The sequence below is a fragment of the Chiloscyllium plagiosum genome, chromosome 11 (assembly GCF_004010195.1).
Source record: "Chiloscyllium plagiosum isolate BGI_BamShark_2017 chromosome 11, ASM401019v2, whole genome shotgun sequence".
NCBI lineage: Eukaryota > Metazoa > Chordata > Chondrichthyes > Orectolobiformes > Hemiscylliidae > Chiloscyllium > Chiloscyllium plagiosum.
In genome coordinates, this window is record NC_057720.1 from 30915949 (window position 1) to 30927923 (window position 11975).

Below are 11975 nucleotides of genomic sequence, written 5' to 3' on the forward strand. Positions count from 1 at the left end.
GTGGCAGATGGAGTTTAATTCAGATAAATGCAAGGTGCTGCACTTTGGGAAAGCAAATCTTAGCTGGACTTATACACTTAATGGTAAGGTCCTAGGGAGTGTTGCTGAACAAAGAGACCTTGGAGTGCAGGTTCATAGCTCCTTGAAAGTGGAGTCACAGGTAGATAGGATAGTGAAGAAGGTGTTGGGAAAGTTTCCTTTACTGTTCAGAGTATTGAGTACAGGAGTTGAGAGGTCATGTTGCAGGCTGTACAGGACATTGGTTAGGCCACTTTTGGAATATTGCGTGCAATTCTAGTCTCCTTCCTATCGGAAAGATGTTGTGAAACTTGATAGGGTTCAGAAAAGATTTATGAGGATGTTGCCAGGGTTGGAGGATCTGAGCTACAGGGAGAGGCTGAACAGGCTGGGGCTGTTTTCATTGGAGCATCGGAAGCTGAGGGCTGACGTTATAGAGGTTTACAAAATTATGAGGGGCATGCATAGGATAAATGGACAAAGTCTTTTCCCTGGGGTCGAGGAGTCCAGAACTAGAGGGCATAGGTTTAGGGTGAGAGGGGAAAGATATAAAAGAGACCTAAGCGGCAACTTTTTCACACAGAGGGTGGTACGTGTATGCAATGAGCTGCCAGAAGATGTGGTGGAGGCTGTTACAATTGCAACATTTAAGAGGCGTTTGGATGGGTATATGAATAGGAAGGGTTTGGAGAGATTTGGGCCGGGTGCTGGCAGGTGGGACGAGATTGGTTGGGATATCTGGTTGGCATGGACAAGTTGGACCGAAGGGTCTGTTTCCATGCTGTACATCTCTATGACTCTATAACATGGAGGTTCCTTGCAGCCAGTAGTGAGCTGAAGTCACCAGGTACCTGCTCTGATTTCCATGTTCAGAATCCTTGATGTCTTGTCTGGTGTGTTTGCTAAGATAGGAAATCGAATATCAATGAGGTCAGTTGTGGCATTTATAAGGCATTTAACAAACAATCATTTCCCTTACTTGACAACTTGCTGTTCCCCGGTGAGAAACTCTCTCAGCAAAAGCATAAAAGTGAGATGTTCCTGAATTCGTGGTAGGCCTCCCTGGGTGTCTGCTACAAATCTCACCATAGCCCACACCGCTCTGGACCTGATTCCGCCCAGAGTGTTTCAGAGTAAAAATCCTAGAGGATGGGGGAGGCTCATAAGGTCATAATGCAGGAACTGGAACAAAGTAACGGCAGAGTCTCGTGTTTGTTTAGGTATACCAGATAGTTATCTGACATGGATGTTAGGCTCTTGACTGCGTGAATTTAGGGAGTTGACACAAGTTGTAGAACTTCTTGTGAAATTAGCGACAAAGAGTCTGGCAGGTTTTGGGCCTGCCTTGTTCCCAACTCATCAAGTATTCACTGTGGTTGTCAACTAAAGGAAAGTTTATATAATCTTGCTATTTCTTTAAAGAAACACCTTGCTGCAGTTCTAAAAGCAATAGATAACCAGACCGAGGGCCAACTCTGGGGGGGTGGAGCAGTAGCAGATATCAGGCTTCTCATTCGCTCTGAGGTGAAAATTCTTGAATTAGTCATAGGAAAGCACAGCTCCTCATGCGTGAATGGGGAGACCACAGTGGTGAACCAGCCCAGTAAGTTCAATAGTGCTGTGCTGCTCTCCCATTACCACCAGCAGCAATTCGTTCTTAATCTGCTCAAACTTTTATTCCTTTTACTCAACTAATTCTCTCTCTTCTTTCATGTGGACATTAGTGCAACCTACCAAATCACCAGGAAGATGAGGCCAACACTGGCAACCCTCTGGCTACTTCTGAGGAGGGAGCCTCTCAATCCCTAACAAGACTTTCATTGGAATCCTCCGCTAGCTCAGGGACTGTCACCTCAGCGGTATTCTAAATAGATGTCCCTGAGAAGCACATCACTGACAACTCTGCAGCTGGTCAAGGAAGAAATGTCCTTTTTTTTAGATTCCCTACAGCGTGGAAACAGGCCCTTCAGCCCAACACGTCCACACCTACCCTACGAAGAGTAACCCACCCAGACCCATTTCCCTCTGACTAATGCACCTAACACTACAGGCAATTTAGCATGGCGAGTTCACCTGACCTGCATATTTTTGGACTGTGGGAGGAAACTGGAGCCCCGGAAGAAACCCATGCAGACACGGGGAGAATGTGCAAACTCCACACAGACAGTTGCCCGAAGCAGGAATTGAACCCAGGTCCCTGGCACTGTGAGGCAGCAGTGCTAACCACTGAGCCATCGTGCCGCCCCTACAACTGTGCCGCCCCTTTGTCTCTCTCACTCCAAGGACTGCCAGAGACCAGACAATTGCTCAGCTCAAGGCAGAGGGTGATCCCAGGAATGACTTTGTCAAAATGCATAGACAGGAACAGCAGGCAGGTTTGTTAGAGGCACTCAGCAAGTTGGATTGGGAAATGGCAGAGTCCACTAATGCCATCAATACCATGCTGGCTCTGACATGCTTGTGTCTGGCTGTGTCCATGCCTATGGGCCAGGTGTAACACACTCAGTGTTTATTGGACGTAGACCCAGAACTACACTATTGTTCTCACCTTAGGTGCTCAGCTTCAAAAGCAAGGCAAGATGGGTATGAGGGACCTTGACCTCAATCCAAGTGCCCCTTCCTTGCATGGAGACAAGGGGGTGCCATCAGGCACCCATAAGGTGTTGACACCTTGTTCAGAACCCTTAGAGTATTCTTCTAAGGTTATCCCATAGATGCCCAATCCCTGAGCCTACCCCTTCTGCCTGTGATCTTGAAGACTGCAGATGTTCAAACTAAACAGGAAGAGTCTGCATCTGGGCAGTAAACTCAGCAAAAGGCTCGACTCAACCACTTAAGTGTTCTGGGATATTAGAGCCAACCACATAGCGGGCATCCTCTACCTCAGCTCAGGACAGCATTTAATCATAGTAGGAAAGAGAGGAAGACTAAAACTTACCAAGAGCATAAAGGTGGCAAGGATGACAAATTTCAGGTTTCCACTTCTTGCCCTCGTGAGTGAGACCTGTGGTGCAAGATTTTCCCATCATCCTTCATGTTCCATTTAAGGTTGCAATCCCTGTGGCTCCGATGACCTTCCAGCCTCCCTCCAGTTCCATTAAGTGCTTTCGATATTGCAATTAACTTGCCTACTTTATCCCAGACCCTCTAACTTTGGCAATTTCCATGCCTTTGATAGCCCTACATCCTTTCTATATAGAGGTCCAACTTACCATGACCTGTGAGAATCCGTTCTTGTGGTGCTCCCAGATCCATGAGGGCCCAAGCTACTATCTAGAATCGTCCCTTATCATTGTCACAATGGCAGGACCAAACGTCTGATTACCTGTGGCTGAATTCCTGCCTAATCAGTGAGCCTGTTGACTGACTGTGGTTCTACTTGACTCTACTAAGGACTGATCCATGTTTGGGCTGCAGACATGGCTATTTACATGAAATGCTTGTCATGTAAGCTGCTGGGACATATTGCCAATGTGACTTCAATGTGGCATGGTGCTACACAGAGATTGGTCCATCCTCTTGACTGCTCAGTTCTTTTCACTCAGCCTGACTGACGCTCTGCATTAAAAAGCAATGCAAGCCACATAGAATGGCAGCATCTAACTGAGCAGTAAAGACCCTGCTTGCTAAAAAGCAATGTGAGGCACACAGGGGCTGGTCATGTATAAGTCAGTGCTGAAGTTGGTGACTGTGTGCTTGGATGTCAAGTAGACAGAGTCTGGAAGCCTCAATGCTACATCAAAGTAAATGAGCACCAAGAAGGCAGTGCGCATGCCTGAGATGTGTGTGTCCCTGAGTGAAAGTGAATTTGCACAAGCATGTAAGTCTTGAGTATCTCTAAACTCCACAGTAAAGTGTTGCAGGGCTGAAGTTGATCTGAGGTAGACAGGCAGGAGGCTGGAAGAACACAGCAAGCCAGGCTGCATCAGGTGGTAGAAAAGTTGATGTTTCAGGTGTAACCCTTCTTCAGGTCTGGGGGTGGGTGTAATGGGAAGCTGCAGATAATGGGGATAGCGTGGGCAGGGTGGTCAAGTGGGGATAGGTGAAGACAGGTAGAGGGTACGACCTGGTTGGTCAGTGGGAGGAATAAATCTGGTTGGTGGCAGGGAGGAGAGGAGGAGGGGCTAGAGTTGGGTGATGGAAAGGGAGGTTATTTGAAAGTGGAGAATTCAATATTGAGTCCTCTGAGCTGTAGGCTGCCCAGGCCGAAGGTGAGGTTTTGTTCCTCCAATGTTGCGGTTTGGTTTGTTGTGGCAAAGGAGGAGACCAAGGATGGTCATGTTAAAAAGGGAGTGGGAAGGGGAATTAAAATGGGCGGTGACTGCGAGGTCTGGTCAACCCCTGCTGGGCTGGCTGAGATGCTCAGTGAACCATTCCTTAACTTTATGTTTGGTCTCTCTGATGTAGAGAAGACCACATCAGGAGCACCTGATGCAGTAAACGAGGTTGGAACGCCACACGACGTTCCTCAGAAATTGATCTGAGAGCAGGAATGATGATGTGGTGAGGCTGATGGGTTGCAAATGCTTACTTGTGTGGACAAAATATCAAGCAGGATGGTGCCCATTGGGCAAATTGAAGGCACAGTTGGTTGAGGGCTGGGGCCTGATTGATGAGCTGCAGACACCAGGTATCTGTTCTGACTTGCTTGTCAGGAACTTGTCAGGAACTACTGTAGTTTCACAAGGAAGGAAAAAAGAATTGGAGGTGTAGTGGTCAGTGAACAAGGTTACCTCAGATTAGAGCAGGATCTTGATCAGATGGGCCAATGGGCTGAGAAGTGGCGGATGGAGTTTAATTTAGATAAATGCAAGGTGCTGCATTTTGGGAAAGCAAATCGTAGCAGGACTTATACACTTAATGGTAAGGTCCTCGGGAGTGTTGCTGAACAAAGAGACCTTGGAGTGCAGGTTCATAGAAGGTGTTTGGTGTGCTTTCCTTTATTGGTCAGAGTATTTAGTACAGGAGTTGGGAGGTCATGTTGGAGCTGTACAGGACACTGGTTAGGCCACTGTTGGAATATTGCGTGCAATTATGGCTTCCTTCCTATTGGAAAGATGTTGTGAAACTTGAAAGGGTTCAGAAAAGATGTTGCCAGGGTTGGAGGATTTGAGCTATAGGGAGAGGTTGAATAGGCTAGGGCTTTTTTCCCTGGAGTGTCGGAGGCCGAGGGGTGGCCTTATAGAGGTTTATAAAATCATGAGGGGCATTGATAGAATAAATAGACAAAGTCTTTTCCCTGGGGTAGGGGAGTCCAAAACTACAGGGCATTGGTTTAGGGTGAGAGGGGAAAGATATAAAAAGATTAGAGGGACAATGTTTTCATGCAGAGTGTGGTACGTATATGGAATGAGCTGCCAGAGGAAGTGGTAGAGGCTGGTACAATTGCAACATTTAAAAAGCATCTAGATGGGTGTATGAATAGGAAGGGTTTGGAGGGATATGGACCAAGTGCTGGCAGGTGGGACTAGATTGGGATGGGATATCTGGTTGGCATGGACAAGTTGGACCAAAGGGTCTGTTTCTGTGCTGTACATCTCTATGACTCTATAACTGGAAATGGCATATGAATAAGGTGAGTTGGCGTAGTCGCTATTTGCAAATTTATGGAAATTAAGTAGTCTCCATTCAATATTAAGATTCCGAAATTGCTATTGAAGGCCTGAGTGGAAATTCCCAAAACTTTTTCTTGACGTTGAGATTCTGGTTTTTCCACTCTTTCGATACTTTTCCAACTTTATCATCATTATTCATACCACACCAGGGATGGGAATAATTTGAGCCCTTTGATTGAAAATTAACAGCGACTGTACAGTTCTTTGAGAACTTTGTTTCTACATTCCTGAACATGTTATATACATTAAACTCTGTAATAGCAAGTTGTTACTGCCAAATGTACCATCGACCACATTTTTACCTACAGCAGGAAGCACTGTAGGAATATAACAATAAATAAAAATAGCAAAGCTGGTCTGGAACAGTGTTTTGTAAAGGGTGAGATATGTTTTCAGAGCCCAGATGAGTTCCTGAGCACAATTATCAGACCAAGAATCCAATACAAACACTGAATCACTGGAGCCCCACATGAATGGCTTGGAACTGAGAATGAATTAAATTGAATCATGGGTCTAGGAATGGAGACTTCCCTTAAAAAACATAATGTGTAACTGGAAAAATCCAGCACATTGACTCTGGGTGAATCATAACTGATTTTATGGAAAAGTTTACTGTTGGCGGGGATTAGATACTTCTCAAAGAAAACTGCAGTAACTGGTTTTCCTGAAGAGTGCAAAACAAGGTCGAGATTTATATTCCTGATATAAATATGATTGCTGATATATCAAGCAATGTAATGGATAACACTTTCAAACTATAATCAGAGTCATATTAACAACTGATGTTTTTAACTTGCCAAACTTTGAAAAATACCAAAGTTTCCCTCTCCAAACTCCTCTCGCTCATCAGATAACTAACTAATTCCTTCTCCTCCCTTTCCTAATGATCGTATTTCTCAGCTACCCTCCTCTCCTGTCTGTGCTTATTTCATTCTTTATTTTGTTATTCTGCTGGTCTCCCAGTTTGACTGACTTTCCAAATTTTGTCTTGAATTCTCTTCGAGCTTCTTTCTTCCACTTCTGGCTCCTCTCTGTCACTTATATTTTCTTTTGCCACATTGTTTTCAATTTACTTCATCCTCATTCTTTTTCCCAAACTCTCTTAACTACTAATCACAAAATCAATACAGAGTAGAAACAGGCCATTCGGCCCATTGAGTCCATACAGATCCTCCAGACCCAGATCCATTCCCCTATCCTCTCCCCATACGCCTGCATTTCCCATGACTAATTCCCTAGCCTTCACATCCCTGGACATACGGGCAATTTAGCATGGCTAATCCACTTACCTTGTGCATCTTTGGACTATGGAAGGAAACTGGAGCACTGGATGAAACCCATGCAGACGCGGAGAGAATGTGCAAACTATACACAGTTGACTAAGGGTGGAATGAAGGCAACGGCCGTGATGCTGTGAGGTAGCAGTAGTAACCACTGAGACACCGTGCTGTCCTAATGTTAGATGTCGTTCCAGCTTGACAATCTTGAGCACAGAATGGTGAGTTGCTTCCCTGGTGCCAGAATCAAGGATGTCTCAGAGAGGGTGCAGAATATTCTCAAGAGGGAAAGGGCTCAGCAGGAGGTCACTGTACACATTGGAACCAACGATATAGGAAGAGAAAAGGTTGAGATTCTGAAGGGACAATATAGAAAGTTAGGCAGGAATTTAAAAAGGAGGTCCTCGAGAGTAGTAATGTCTGGATTAAGCCTGGTGCCACGAGCTAATGAAAGCAGGAATAGGAGGATAGAGCAGATGAATGCATGGCTGAGGAGCTGGTGTATGGGAGAAGTATTCACATTTTTGGATAATTAGAACCTCTTCCAGGGTAGACGTGACCTGTACAAGAAGGATGGATTGCACCTAAATTGGAAGGGGAATAGTATACTGGCAAGGACATTTACTAGAGCTGCTCAGGAGGATTAAACTAGTAACGTGCGGTGGGTTGGACCCCGGGGGTTGGGGGAGCGTGGTGGGACCCAGGAAGATACTGAGGAAAGAGCAGGCAGGGAAAAAGCAGAGAACAAGGTAGGACTGATAAATTAAACTGCTTTTATTTCAATATAAGAGGCCTAACAGGGAAGGCAAATGAACACAGGGCATGGTTAGGAACATGGGACTGGGATATTATAGTTATTACAGTAACATGCCCAGGGATGGACAGGATTGGCAGCTTAATGTTCCAGGATACAAATGCTATAGGAAGGACAGAAAGGGAGGCAAACAAGGAGGGGGAATGGTGTTTTTGATAAAGGATAGCATTACAGCTGTATTGAGTGAGGATTTTCATGGAAATACATCCAAGGAAGTTATTTGGGTGGAACTGAGAAATAAGAAAGGGATGATCATCTTATTGGGATTGTATTATAGACCCCCTAATAGTCAGAGGGAAATTGAGAAACAAATTTTGTAAGGAGCTTTCAGTTATCTGTAAGAATAATAGGGTGGTTATGGAAGGGGATTGTGAATTTCCAAACATAGACTGGGACTGCCATAGTGTTATGAGTTTAGATGGAGAGGAATTTGTTAAGCATGTACAAGAAAACTTTTTGATTCAATATGTGGATGTACCTGCCAGAGAAGGTGCAAAAGTTGACCTACTCTTGAGAAATAAAGGAGGGCAGGTGACTGAGGTGTCAGTGGGGGAGCACTTTAGAGCCAACGACCATAATTCCATTAGATTTAATATAGTGATGGAAAGGGATAGATCAGATCTAAGGTTGAAGTTCTAAATTGGAGAAGGGCCAATTTTGATGGTATTAGTCAAGAACTTTCAAAAGCTGATTGGGGGCAGATGTTCACAGGTAAAGGGACGGCTGGAAAATGGGAAGCCTTCAGAAATGAGATAATGAGAGCCTGGAGACAGTATTTTCCTGTTAGGGTGAAAGAAAAGGCTGATAGCTATAGGGAATGCTGGATGACTAAAGAAATTGAGGTTTTGGTTAAGAAAAAGAAGGAAGCATATGTCAGGTTTGGACAGGATAGATTGAATGAATCCTTAGAAGAGTATAAAGGCAGTAGGAGTCTACTTAAAAGGGAAATCAGGAGGGCAAAAAGGTGACATGAGATAGCTTTGGCAAATAGAGTTAAGGAGAATCCAAAGGGTTTTTACAAATACATTAAGGACAAAAGGGTAACTAAGGAGAGAATAAGGCCCCTCAAAGATCAGCAAGACGGCCTTTGCATGGAGCCGCAGGATATGGGGGAGATATTAAACAAGTAATTTGCATCAGTATTTACCGTGGAAAAGGATATGGAAGATAGAGACTGTAGGGAAATAGATGGTGACATCTTGCAAAATGTCCAGATTACAGAGGAGGAAGTGCTGGATGTCTTGAAATGGGTAAAGGTGGATAGATTTCCAGGACCTGATCAGGTGAACCCTAGAACCTTGTGGGAAGCTAGGGAACTGATTGCTGGGCCTCTTGCTGAGATACTTGTATCATCGATAGTCACAGGTGAAGTGCCAGAAGACTGGAGGTTGGCTAATGTGGTGCCACTATTTAAGAAAGTGGTAAGGACAAGCCAGGGAACTATAGACCAGTGAGCTTCACTTCGGTGGTGGGCAAGATGTTGGAGGAAATCCTGAGGGACAGGATAAACATGTATTTGGAAAGGCAAGGACTGACTAATGATAGTCAACATGGCTTTGTGCGTGGGAAATCATGTCTCACAAACTTGATTGAGTTTTTTGAAGAAGTAACAAAGAGGATTGATGAGGGTAGAGCGGTAGATGTGATCTATATGGACTTCAGTAAGGCATTTGACAAGGTTCCCCATGGGAGACTGGTTAGCAAGGTTAGATCTCATGGAATAAAGGGAGAACTAGCCACTTGGATACAGAACTGGCTCAAAGGTAGAAGACAGAGGGTGATGGTGGAGGGTTGTTTTTCAGACTGGAGGTCTGTGACCAGTGGAGTGCCACAAGGATTGGTGTTGGGTCCACTTCTTTTTGTCATTTTTATAAATGATTTTGATGTGAACATAAGAGGTATAGTTAGTAAGTTTGCAGATGACACCAAAATTGGAGGTGTAGTGGAAAGCAAAGAAGGTAAGCTCAGAGCAAAATGGGACCTTGATCAGATGGGTCAATGGGCTGAGGAGTGGCAGATGGAGTTTAATTCAGATAAATGCGAGGTGCTGCATTTTGGGAAAGCAAATCTTACAGGACTTATTCACTTAATGCTAAGGACTTAGGGAGTGTTACTGAACAAAGAGACCTTGGAGTGCAGGTTCACAGCTCTTTGAAAGTAGAGTCGCAGGTAGATAGGGTAGTAAAGAAGCCGTTTGGTATGCTTATCTTTATTGGTCAGAGTATTGAGTACAGGAGTTGGGTGATCATGTTGCGGCTGTACATACATTGGTTAGGCCACTTTTGGAATATTGTATGCAATTCTGGTCTCCTTCCTATTGGAAAGATGTTGTGAAACTTGATAGGGTTCAGAAAAGATTTACAAGGATGTTGCTAGGGATGGAGGATTTGAGTTGTAGTGAGAAGTTGAATAGGCTAGGGCTGTTTTCCCTGGAGTGTCGGAAGCGGAGGGGTGACCTTATAGTGGTTTATAAAATCATAAGGGGCATGGATAGGATAAATAGACAAAGTCTTTTCTCTGGAGTGGGCGGAGTCCAGAATTAAAGGGCATAGGTTTAGGGTGAGAGGGGAAAGATATAATAGAGACCTAAGGGGCAATGTTTTTACGCAGTAGGTAGTGCATATGTGGAATAAGCTGCTAGAGGAAGTGGTGGAGGCTGATGCAATTGCAACATTTAAGAGGCATTTGGATGGGTATATGATTAGGAAGGGTTTGGAGGGATATGGGCCGGGTGCTGCAGGTGGGACTAGATAGGGTTAGAATATCTGGTCGGCATGGACAAGTTGGACCGAAGGCAAAAGTGAGGACTGCAGATGCTGGAAACCAGAGTCTAGATTAGAGTGGTGCTGGAAAAGCACAGCAGGTCAGGCAGCATCCGAGGAGCAGAGAAAATCAACGTTTTGGGCGACAGCCCTTGCCCGAAACATCGATTTTCCAGCACCACTCTAATCTAGACTTGGATCGAGGGTTCTGTTTCCGTATTAATCCATCTATGACTCTCTGTCAAGCCATACACTAACAATCAAGCAAACTTTATTAAGCAAACTCAGTGTGGAGTGCATATTCTTGCTAGAAACTATGACACAGAGCTCTAACCTGTGCAAAAATCAAGTATATGGCCAGTCACTATGCTTCTTTCAATTAAACAAATGCTTGAGGGACAACTGTTCTATTTCTTGTGGTAATGAGTCAATCAGAGATGACTTGACTTATTTAGACTTAAATAAAGGTTTTAAGGATATCTGTTCTCCAATGCATTCTCCATGGCATCACCTCACCCAGTCAGAGTTGACTTCCTAACTAATCAGCACCTTTTTCTTATACAATGGAACATGTTGATAAGCACTACTTAAAATTTGGGGCTTAAGACAGAGATAAAGACATTCATTTCACGCAGATGGTCTTGAGTGTTTGGAACTCACTTCCTAAAAAGGTAGTCAAAGCAGAGTCTTTGAATTTTTTCAGACAGTGGAGGGTAGATTCTTGATATGCAAAGGGTGATAGGTATTAAATCAGTCATGATCTTATTAAATGGTGGTGTAGAGTCGAAGGTTCTGGATTAGTGGTGCTGGAAGAGCGCAGCAGTTCAGACAGCATCCGAGGAGCAGTAAAATTGACGTTTCGAGCAAAAGCTCTTCATCAGGAATACAGGCAGAAAGCCTGAAGGGTGGAGAGATAAGTAAGAGGAAGGTGTGAGTGGGGAGAAAGTAGCATGGAGTCCAATTGGTGAGTGGGGGAGGGGATGAAGGCGATAGGTCAGGGGGGAGGGTGGAGTGGATAGGTGGAAAAGAAGATAGGCAGGTAGGACAGGTCATGGGGACAGTGCTGAGCTGGAAGTTTGGAACTGGGGTGAGTGGGGGGAAGGGGAAATGAGGAAACTGTTGAAATCCACATTGATGCCGTGGTGTTAAAGTGTTCCAAAGCGGAAGATGAGGCGTTCTTCCTCCAGGCGTCTGGTGGTGAGGGAGTGGTGGTGAAGGAGGCCCAGGACCTCCATGTCCTCGGCAGAGTGGGAGGGGGAGTTGAAATGTTGGGCCACAGGGCGGTGTACAGAGGCTGTAACCTGTCACCAAATCACCCTTTATTTACATCTGCACAGTACACTGGCTGTGGCCAGCCAGCTCAGAGCTCATTACTTTCTCATGGTAATGCCTCAACCAGAGCTGACTTGATTTAATTGGACTTAAACAAAATCTTCAAGGATATCTGTTCTCCAATGCATTCTCCATGGCATCACCTCACCCAGTCAGA